This window comes from Pimephales promelas, chromosome 17 (genome assembly GCF_988280905.1).
Source record: "Pimephales promelas chromosome 17, fPimPro1.hap1.1, whole genome shotgun sequence".
In the NCBI taxonomy this organism is placed as follows: domain Eukaryota; kingdom Metazoa; phylum Chordata; class Actinopteri; order Cypriniformes; family Leuciscidae; genus Pimephales; species Pimephales promelas.
The window spans coordinates 29,587,236-29,599,462 of NC_142785.1; the positions used below are offsets into that span (position 1 = coordinate 29,587,236).

General features: G+C 36.3%; 1 long non-coding RNA gene across 1 annotated transcript; it reads right to left on the reverse strand.

Annotated features, from left to right (window-relative positions):
* Positions 1-3,584: 3,584 nt before the first annotated feature.
* Positions 3,585-5,547, reverse strand: LOC120473770 (uncharacterized). The gene is made up of 5 exons (XR_016147139.1): positions 5,308-5,547; positions 5,154-5,205; positions 5,000-5,043; positions 4,812-4,872; positions 3,585-4,709 (listed from the first exon to the last, which is right to left on the reverse strand). It is a non-coding gene; the product is annotated as an uncharacterized LOC120473770 (long non-coding RNA).
* Between the last annotated feature and the right edge of the window lie 6,680 nt (positions 5,548-12,227).

The following is a 12,227-nucleotide window of genomic DNA, read 5'->3' on the forward strand; positions in this document are numbered from 1 at the left end:
ATGTGTCGTAGCCTTTAGTGCTCTCCACACTTCCACCTGTAATTATCTCACTAATGACTGTAAAAAAAAAAAGATCTGTATGAACACTTATAATCAGGTCTATTGTCCAGGGTTGCAATAGTTCAGCGTCACTGCTTCTGCCAAACATCTGCAGCGTCACGTGAATTCATCACTAATTATGAGCCTCCAGACGGTAGGAAGATTTACAGGTCAGCTCAGCTCCACACAAACATTCTCTCGCGTCCCAACACGTGATCCCATCGTACACCTCAGTCCTTCACTCTTTTTACACACCGGCTGTCAGCTGATGAAGCCCTTGCAGTAAATTGAAAAGGATGATGGTCTGACAGTTTGATGATAGTAATTATCTTCTCAGCACTGGCTGTAACGTTTTCAGAACGATCAACGGATGCACCGGGGCTGGTGGGAATTGCTGTAGCTAATTTGGTAGCGAGGGAAAAACACACACACAAAACACTCCCTCTGAATATGAGTGAACTAGGACTAAATAAACCTGCAGGCTATCATGCTCTGCTGCTGATTGTGTGTTTTAATAATGTACGAGATTGTTTCATCCCTGAGACACCCAGGGGTCAGAAGACAGGAAGCAGTGAATTAATTGACATCTTCTCAAACTAATTTTACTAATCTGTCAAGCTTTTAAATAGTCCCAGTAAGCAATTCTCCCTCTTAGCTGCATGTGTGCACTGCTGCACAGTACTGATGTTGCCCCTGTGCAGACATACAAAAATTAAAGACAAAAAAAAAAAATACAAAAAAAATGTGGATTTGTTTTTTTTTAAGATTGCAAAATTAGTTTAAGGGATAGAGTCCATCAAGATGTCCACTGATTCAGGATTTTTCACATCTAAAACTTACTATTGTGCTGAACAACATGAAGGTAAACACTACATTGAATGGACTCTATAACAAATTGTTGTGCTAATGCCAGTGTATCTTGCTATTTTTTTAACATGCTTCACATGTATTATGTTCGCTCTTACTACCTAATTCATAAGATTAATTGGTTCCAGGACCACAACTCTATCTATTAAGTACCTCTAACTCAAAATAGCTTCCTGGTTGAATGTAATTTCATTAAAAGTTGTCATAGGTCCCCCTAAAATAAAAAAATAAAAAAAATGCATCGAAGATTTCAAACTTTGAGCCAACTTTTTCTTTTTTTTTTTCTTTTTTTTTTTTTTTTTTTTTAGATTAGTGTGTATAACAGCCCACGGGCTGTGCATTGTTATTTACGTTATAATTAATTTCAAGCATATACATAAATACTACTGCTTGTACAGTACATACTATTTATAATACATAAATATTTTTATATGTATATAAAATATTATTATTTTTCTCACTTTCTATGGTAATTAGTGACAGTCTTAAAAACAGTGCACATGCAATATATTGTATTTCTTTATCATTTGACATCATTTTTTCAGTGATGAAGAAATATGAACATTCATTTGTTTAAAATGCATGATTTTTTTTTTCTTATTTTAATTTGTTGTTCAATCTTCTCTCTATTTTCTGGTTTAAATTGGATTTTGAATCCAGTATTTTCTGTGTCTCGAACATTTAGACCCCAAGGTAAATGTAGTGTCTCAGGTGCTCAGGTGGCTGAACGGTCCGCCCAATTGAGTTGAGAGCAAGAACAAAAATTAGAGGGAACATTGCCAGTGCGCATCCCATCGTGGTTTGGTTACCACTAATGGCCAATGGAGGGCGCTGTAGGGTTTGATCTTTTGTCAGGCCTTTAGGCCATGTCTTTCTTTTTTTATATATTGGTCGGGTGACCCAACACTTGGTAACCTCTTCTTGATTTATGCAGCTGTTCCCATGGCAATCAGTCGTTTGTGGTTTAAAGGCTTGTCAGAGTGAAATAGTGTGGACTATTGTGTTGCAACCCTTTGATAACTTGTCTGTAAGCAAAATGTGAATGCAATATGCAGGTGTCAGCATGTCTTTGGAGGACACTTTGACCTCCATGTTGTTGTGTATAATTGAGTGACCATTGGGAAATGTTTAATTTTCTTAAATTGATCTTTGTGGAAGTTCGTAGTTCAATTTTTAGAAATCACAACAGAAATAATAATTAAATAGGAAATGACTTGCATACTTGTGTGCGTGCGTGCGTGTGTGTTTGAGCATGCATTTGTGTTTGTGCGTTCAGGTGTTTGCTTGTGTGCAGCTAGCTGTCTAAACCGTTTAGACGGCTGATAATTCCAATAGATTAGATCCCTGAAGCTGTTTTTATAAACCTCTTTGTATCCTTCAACATGTCACCATTACTTTTCTCTGTTGTATAAATATGGCTAATAATCTGCCATCTCTCAGGGAAACGACTCGGATGTGTTGATCTCTGTAGCAACCAGTGGGGACTCAACCACATTTAATTTCCTGGCACAAAGTCCTTTGAACAGTAAAATATTATGTGACTAAACTAGAGATTGAATGGCATAGGCTATTCTTGGGTTGATATTAATATGAATTGTGTATATGTGCATTTTTAGACTTCTGAATTTTGTTTGCTGGTGTACAAATAGGTGAATGTGGGATTTTTGGGCAAAGTTTAGACTCACAATCTTTGGTTTTGGTTCTTCTACATCAGTTTTATTTACATATCCTTCCCCTCTGATTTTAGGGATAGCTCATTAGATTAAGCAGAAGTGATAGGGCTAGGAATAATCTTTCTCACTGACAAAATATGATGAGCCATGAACATGCCTTACTTGGCAAAATCACAGTGACCGTATAACACACTTCACCTTTAAAAAAGAGGGTTTGTTGCCTGCTAACACTAATAAATCACACATGAAACGTTACTAGCCATATTGATTTTGAGTTTTTTTTTTTAGTTGAATGTTGAGCCTACTCTATTCTTTAACCTTCATAATATCAATAAACGTAAGTGTTCTCCCTCAAAATGACATTGGAGTGACAATTCGCACTGACTTAGTGGGCATTGCATGTTATTGTAAATCAATAGCAGGAGAGTAAATTTCGACAGTAATGAAGGTTGCCATTGTCAGATGTGAGCAGTTTCTTACTTTTTCTGACACTGCAGGGTCATCTCAACTCATTCATATTTGTATGGACAGCACTGCATGAAAAGTGGGATTTTCGTCCCCGTAAACTGCCGGAAATCTCCCTAATTTTCGGCAGTTAACGACAATTTACAGACTGTGAACGTCGCGTTCCACTGTGCCACATATTGACGGAAACGAACCATGACGTATGCATGCAGCGCTCGCGGAGGTGCGAATGGCCCTAATTAGCATATGAATAGCAGCACTGCGCGCGCCTTGCCAGAGAATGGCTTGAATTTCCTCACTCAGTATTGGTTGAAATTCACTACATTTAAACAAGAAAATCACTCGTGATTGGTTGGCAGATCTGTTACTATTGGTCAGCCGACATAAAATTATAATAATAATAATCATATATATATATATATTCATATTCATATGATATGCTATTATGTTGTTTATTCATGTCATTGTTATCCTATGGACTAAATTATTATTACCATCAAGGACATGAATTTATTGAGGAAAGGAACATTTGCCACATACTGTTTATTCAAAGAAATAGCTTTATTAGAACAAACACAAAACTATGTACACAGCATAGGAGAACATCTTTCAAAGCACAGAAAACATGTCCTCCACCCTCTGGAAACATGGGACAACATACATACATACAGCACTACAGTTATACAAATAAATCAATAATATATTGCATCTCTATTCAAAAATAAATTGCCCTGAATGGCATCAGAATTGGGCACCAGATATATCAAACACAATGTACAGTGGAGCCAGAATTATGAACGAATAATAAGGATGTAATTTAAAGGTATGGTTCACTTTGAAATACATTTTTGATATGTTTTATCTTATCTCAAGGGCATCCAAGATGCAGGTGGTTTTGTTTCCACAGTATTTTCAATTTTGATATTTTTAGGTCAAACTGTTGTTGTCTGTCAGTCATATAATGCAGGTCTATGGTCACCACCTCAAAGAGCATGCACAAAGAAGACCAAATTAAACATGATTTAATGACTCATAAATTAAGTACACAATGATTGACTAAGACACGAAATGAGCGTTTTGGGAAAGAAAACAAACAGTATTTATATTGTATAAATGTGTGTGTGTGTGTGTGTGTGTGTGTGTGTGTGTATATATATATTTAGATATACACAAAATGCAATACATCTTAATATGTTTAGATCTTCACAGTAAAACTTCCGAAATCTGTGTAAACAATGAGTGACGTACCAGTGCAAGATCGCTTCTGGCGGTTTCCACCGCATGCGCAGATCATATATATATATACACACACACACACACACTGTTCATTTTCTCACACAAACCGCTCGTCTCGTATCTTAAGCCATCAAGGTGTACTTACAGTTATGATTCATTAAATCATGTTTAATTTGTACTTCTCTGTGCATGCTCTTTTAAGAGATCCCCATAGACTTCCATTATATGACTGACTGATGCCCTTGACGTAAGCCAAAACATTTCAAAAAATAATTTCAAAGTGAACTATCCCTTTAAAACTCTTAATTCAAGTCCTGTAGGCTTGGCTCATCAGGGCGAAGTGAATTTAAGTCTTTGCGACGCGTGCTTGAGGTTCACCTTGATGTACATACACCTCAGTGGCTGTGGAACCGAATTTCACGACCCCTTCTGCAAAGTTGAAAAAGACAAATGATTTAGATGTATGCAAAGGCAATCTGCTCCAAGTCCCCACATTTGTAAGCAAAAATATGTTTCTTCTGCATCCACTACCTGGTTTCCTTCAGGCGATGGCGGATGTCGACCAGTAGTTTCAGGACCTTTTTCTGGAACACTGAAATAAACGAACACATTTGGTGATGTTTACAATACTCTAATTAGAATAACAAAGTTTGCTAGCTCACAAGAGAGAATGTGTCTATTAAAAGCGTCTTCTCCACTGCCAATAGATCAACACTTACCACCAGGTTTCAGTCACTGCATCTCCCAGTCTCAGTCACTGCATCTATACCACAAAAAAATGTGTTTTAAAAGTTATTATCAAATGATGAAACTGAACAGATTTATAAGATATTTAAAAACTTGGTCAAACATTTATAACTGAATATAACATGCCATGTTCCAGTTCTCTTTGGCGTTTTCACCACTGTCTCACGCTCAAAGTCATCTATAAACACAGACGTTAATCCAAATTAGTTTAGTTTTACTTTTTATTTGACTGGGGTCTGTTCAAAAGAAAAGAGGATGAGATCACAACACGTAACGTTACCTTATTTAGGTGTTTTTTCTCCCATCAGCGAAGGACACCTCACTCCTAACAGCCCCTGAGAGACAAAACAAATCACAAACATCTGAAGATTTCACTCATCACACAAAGTGATGCAATTTTACAAACAAGGATAGCCTACACTAGAGCATACAAGCACATTACGCGCTTTGTTTTAGGACCCTGGCACTTATTATTTTTTCATAATTTCTGACGATATTCAGAGTAAACGAGTTAGTTTGATTACTATCAAAGAATGGTAGCTAACTTGCAGCCAGATAACAACGTGCAACCCAACGTACAGTTTAGTGTCCCAAATTTGTTCAAATTGAAATGAAACAAAAAAAAGAATTAAGAGCAGCAAGCTAACGCAAAACAAAAAACTGTTCCGTTAGGTTAACACCCTTGGACATTCGCGGCAGTAATCACAGCCGATTTGTGAAGTTTAAGACAAAAACGCTAAACTACCAAAAACTATAAGTAGACATGAGCTGTGTCTGAAACCGCTCACTCGTTCACTCATTCACTAATCCCTATATAGTGTATGGCATTTGAGTGCACTATATCTGCAAGGAGTGAAGGAGATGAAGTGAGTGAATTCGGACGCTGACGTTTACACTGTGCGTCGGAGAGTTGGAGCTGTCGCAGAAAAGGCTTCGTCACGTGTACTGATAAAACTCCTTTTATCTTACATTACCTAGTTTATAAAATAATATTAACAACAATAACAATCATAATGACTTTATTTTGTAATTATACCTCCGTGCCAGCTTTGTAGTTTCATCGACTGAAATTGTACATTAACTCTCACGTTCACAGATGACGTGTCGTCGAGCGCCCTCCGGCGACCGTTATTATGTTCAAAACGACGATTAACGGACATTTTTCAAATCCTCCACTGGATGTAATGTAATCTCTGGTTTAAACTTGCTCGCGCCGAACTTTCATGCGCGCTCAGTTCTCTCCGCATTGGATTGTGGGAAATAGGGCTTCAGCGAGTGTACATCGAATGTACACTCGAATTCAGAGAGGATTGTGGGTAAAAGTAGTGAATGAATGTAGGGAATGATGTCGTTCACTCAGAATTCGGACACCACTACAAAATGGCCGACACCCGATATAGTGCACTATTTAGTGGATAGGGAGCGATTTCAGACACAGTAATGGACATAGAATTCACAAAGCTGGACGAACTTACCTTCAATTTAGAGGAAAAGATGGGTTCCCCAGCGATCATGACGGCGAAGCAGGCTGAATATCTGTGTAGTTACTTTCTGCTTAAAAAAACACGCCACATGCCTGGCACGTTGCCTCCGCCAATCAGAGTGGCTGACGTTACAGGTTGGATTATGACGATATGCTGCCTCAGCCAATCAGAGTTACGTTCACTGGTTTTTGACTCAGGTTGAAAGGCTGTCGTCGGCTGTCCTTTGACTTTTCTGCTGCTGTTAGTTCATTTTAAATTAGGAATAAGGTGGATATACCTAAATAGGCTACCATGAAATGTAAAAATACATATATGCATAAATAAATAACTTTATTAGGTTACTTAAATTAAATAAACCAGTCAAAAAAATTGTAAAAAACAAAAAACATCTGTTTATAACTGTGAATTAACATCAAAGATGTTATCATATATTTTGAAAACTGCTTCCGTAAATGTTATGATGAATCTTATAATTTTATTAGGAAAATTTCATATTTATAAGAGTAAAATGAATAATTCTAAACCTTGTTTGAAGTTTTTTTTTTTTTTTTGGTCTAATTTTTAGTTTTCAGTATATTCTGTCTCTCAAATGTATCGATAAAAATGTAGTGATACAATTGTATTTGCTAAAGAATATTGAAGCTAATTGAAGCTAATTTTCTTTCTTTAAAGCAGAACTAAGTAACTTTTTTTACCTTAACTGAACAGCTTTGGAGTCATTGTAATGTTAATATTACTGATTTCGTGTTGAATGGTGATCGTCTCGCACCCCCCTGGTGCCTGTGAGCCGCAAAACCACCCTTGCAACTTTGGGCCGGCGGCTCGCCGGCCTCAGTGTTAGGAAGTATCGTGAGATTTCAGGTCTCGCGAGGTAACGAATTGCTTTACGGCACTATACGCGCACACGCATGCGTACACGCCCCCGGCCATCCAGGAGCCGGCTAGCTATAAGAAAAAGGTAACGCTAGATATTGAATTCTTCAAGTTTTCGTGATGGCTGATGTAAAAGAAGAAGAAGACAGCTCGGAAGTGTTTATCAGAGAAACAAAGAAGAGAAACGGACCGGCTTTTTCAGAATAGAGAGAACTGAAAGAAAGCGAAGCCTGCAAAACCGATGCTGACCTGGCCTTCTTGCTGTTGCACTTGTAAGTATCTTTATAATAAACTGTGTTTAATGTTTGTATTTCTTGTAATTGTGACCTCGGGAGTCGGGATGTTTGCTATTGTCTGTTTTTTTATTTTATTATATTATGCTCGCTGTCTGTTACCGGCTTACTAGTACGTTAGATACTGTAACTTAGATGTTAGCATTTTCATTAGCAAACAAACTTGCTTGTTTTCTGTAAGTAAGTGTTTTGTCCGTTCCTCTATCAGGGTTTATTTGTGTTTCTCAGATCGCCTATAAATCGATATGAAATTCTACAAATTATGCATTAGTTTAGCTTGTCGTCAGCCTCAGAATTAGTAACGTTATACTGTGCTGCTGACTTGATAATGCATAAACCGACACGAGAGCTGCTAGCTAATAATGCAACTTTTTTATATTTATTTACCCATATTTACACAAACAGAACTATAAGTAAACGAGAAATTGCATTGCAACTTCACACATGCAACTCCATCTGTGCTATTTTGACCTTGTCTATAAATGATATGTTGATAAAAGATTGATACATTTTTTTTTCCTTTTTAGCTACAAGCGTTGGCAAGTGTTATCAACTCCGAGGCACCCCAGACCACCAGTACCACCGGTCTCAAGCTTCAATAATAAAATAAACAAACTTGTAATAAACAAATTAAACGTGTTTGACTTTCTTTGGTCAATCGTTACGATAGACAACTCGGATCACCAGAAAAATGATGAATGTAACGTAACATGTATTTTGATAATGCATAATCAAAGTAGCTATAGCTGTAGGCTAAACTAAAAATAAATAAATAGCGGAAATATTTCTTATAGTATTATTGATTTTTAACCATAATGTTACGTGATAACGTTTGGTAACACAATAAAAATATACACTCTCAACATTTGAATAATATTGTTCTGAGAATCATACCTGGATATGGCTCGGGCGTCAGTTTGGTTTGAAATGTGCTGGGGACAGAGACGCATTCGGAAGGGCGTTTTCAAAAGTGCTGGGTAACGCATTCATTCTTTTTTCTCTTTCGAGTAGGTAATATTTTGAACGACGATGTCCATAGCTTCCTGATGCACATAAATAAAAATGAGCACAATACAGTGATGGTCCGGCCAGAGGTTCCGCACTCGAATAGTTTTTATTTCCCCCTCATCAAAACCAATAATGTTTATCAGTGGTTGAATTGATATAATGTTTATCAGTGGTTTTATATGTTTTGATGAGTGGGGGAAAATATACGAGAGAGGAATTAGAAACCATGAGAAAAAGGGACACGTTTGTGTGCATTTTTATTTGTGATTTCACCGGAAAGAATCTCCGCAACGGATTGAAGCGCGTTTCTGAGAGAAGCCAACACATTTCAGTGCTAGATCACCTGTTATTTAACAAACAAATGAAACGAATGCTGTTAACTGGAGATGTTTTATTTGCATTGGTACATCTGTGCCGCGAGATGTTTCAAAAGTGGTGGGGACAAAATCCGTTTGTTCGCCGGCTTCTCTGAAAACAAATTCACATGGCCTGCCTGAACGAGATGGGAGGGGGAGTTGACAACGAGTTTACGACAGTTTTCTCATGTATATATACTCCGAAACTGTAGGGGGAGCTCGAGAGAGAAACCTGCGAGAAAACAGCAAAGAAGTTTCCAGTCTTACTGAGCGCTGCTTTAAATAGTACAAATTACTGGTTTCTAACTTTCTCTTAAATCATAATATTATACACAATAGAGATAGTCCCTTTCCTGTTTTTATTTCATTTGTTCAATTCTGTCCTATTTTTATTTGTTTCTTATTTATTGTGAAATTATTATTTGTTGATTGTTATCTTTTTGGATGTCATGTTATTGTTGTAATTGTTGTGCATTATGTGCAATGTTAAAAAAACAAAAAAAAAAAAAAAACACAGCAATTAGGTTATACTGAGCCTGATCTTGTCTTAGAATGAAGTTATACCTTTCAGAAAAATGTTACCTGGGGTGAAACTCCCCTACCCTTATTTGCATGTGTATAGCTCACAGCATTTTCATTTACATGTCAAAGCCTCCTCTAGATTTAGGAGAAGGGGGGACAATGGGGGGACAACTGCCAAGCAAGGCCCACGTCAATTTCCGGCAATTCACAGCAGTTTTGAGTGTTACCTGTAAATTGCCGTGTGCAGTCGTAAACCTGAACTTCCACGACAATCTACAGTGCCGCTTACTGACGAAAATCCCACTTTTCATGCAGTGCAGGCTTATTTGGTGGCAAGGTGTACTCTACATATTTATTGAATGATTGGATAAACATTGAAACGTACAATATTGACAAAATCTAGTGTAAACCATGGACAACTTTAGAGATGTAATCATCATTGATCTGAACTAGAGATAGTGAAAGCTTAATTTTGGTAAATTAAGAAAAAGAAAAAATAATTTTGGAAAATATTATTACAATTTAGAATAACTTGTTTGTAATTGAATGTGTTTTACATTTAAATGTACTCCTGTGACCGTAAAGGATCGTTACTCCAGATTTCATTGTCACACGAATCATTATAGTCTGCTGATCTGCTGCTCAATGTTGCAATATTTCTAATATTTCTTTATATTTTTGAAAACCATGACTACGTTTACATACTGCCAATTTTCGGGTTATGGTCGGGTTAAGGTCACTATTAGGGTTTCTGAAACATTAGGAACCCGTTTACATGCGTGAGCAGAGAGAGTTTTCACCTGTATACACACTCTAAAAAATGCTGGGTTGTTTTAACCCAACTTTGGGTCAAATATGGACTAACCCAGCCGTTGGGTTAAATTTTTACATTACATTTTTAACCCAACATTTCGGGTTTGTCCATATTTGACCCAAAATTGAGTTAAAACAACCCAGCATTTTTTAGAGTGCATGGAACTGCAATATCCCGACATAAACAGCGGGGCGCGGGTTAGCGTCTAGACGTAGGGACAACCTTAAAGACGCGATATGCTAATGCTATTGCTAATATCCTGGTTTTGAACATTGGCTGCATGTAAACGTAGTCCATGATACTTTTTTTCAGGATTCTGGAACAGCATTTGTTTGACCGAAATCTTTAAAAACATTTGAAATGTCTTTACCATCACTTTTAATCAAAATTAAAGTAAAGTGCATTATCCACTTTAAATAAATGTGATGAAGTATATTTTAAAAACATATATGATATTAAAAAAATCCATGAACTTTATGAATGCATAATAATTAACGTTTAAGATGCTGACAATACATGCATGTCTTTACATGTATATATTCTTTTACATATGATTGAGAGGATGTGTCATTTACATACTCGGACATAAACTGGTGTTTATTAACAGAGCATTGCTTGACCGTGACAGGATGTTAGTCATATGGAAATAAGGAGTGTTTTGTCTTAGTCAAAATCTCACTTTATCAGGTTTAGAAGAGTACTGAAGCTCCGGTTTCTCGATAAAACATTTAAAAAATGGGAATGGCAGACATTTGCAGAGTACAATTTGCAGAGTGAATTACAGTTTCTATTTCTGAGCAAAGTGATGCATTAAATAAATAATTGAGAAACCAGTTGAAACATCAAAGAAGTGAGCACCTCAAAACTACTGGTATAGTTTTAACATAATTGAGTTGCACACTTGCAGCTAACAGTTTTGAGTTAATGATGTGTCATTCTTGTTTTTCCGAGTCAATGGGGTAAAATTGACTAAATAGTATCATGTGTTTTTATGCTTGAGAATGTAATTTATCATTTTTAGTGTTGTCTTCTCTTTTTGTTTTAAAACCGATTGTATAGATTTAAAATCTTCTGTACATTTTTTTTTTCTGTGAGTGCAAGAACAAGAAAAATAGCAACAGAAATATCAAGTGAAAATGTAAAGATTTTAATTCTGAGTTGATTTATTTAGATAATTGCCATTAAGCTTAGTTTAATGTTAAATACAGCTGTTTCACCATCTCTAACCCAAGTTTCCATTCAAACTATTTGGCTATATTCATACAAAACTATTAACTCGACTGCCGTTCCATGTGGAGCTAAAATATTGTGAGTAATATGATAAAAGCTATATATAAAGTGTGAAATACCAGCGTGCTATTTTTTTTAAAATGTGTTATTCCTTAAAAAAATGAGTGTAGAATGTAAATGACACATTTATAGCACATTTTTGACAAGCATTCTGCAAGTTAAACACTTATTAATGACATGTAGTTAAAAATAGGTCTTCTATAAAAGTACACTCATCCCTTGAAACTAGCAAAAGAGGCCAATGATGCATACACGATCTACATCATTAAGGAGTAACTTTTTGTAGAGGTGTGACTCTTCTGATTTCAAAACTATTTACAAACTGCTTTTTCCACTGTGATTTTGCATTGTATTGTGTGCAGCTTTCCAGCTGAGCTAATAATTCAGCATGCTCTCCTGAAATGCTCTTTTTATGTGGCTCTTGCAAGGACACATCCTTTAAATCTGTTTATTTGGATGGTTTGTGTAAATTAACTCAGTGGAAATTGATTTGCCAAGTACCTGCTCAGATGTTCCTTTGTTATTTATTTTTTTTTTTTTAGTATGCTATTTGTCACTAT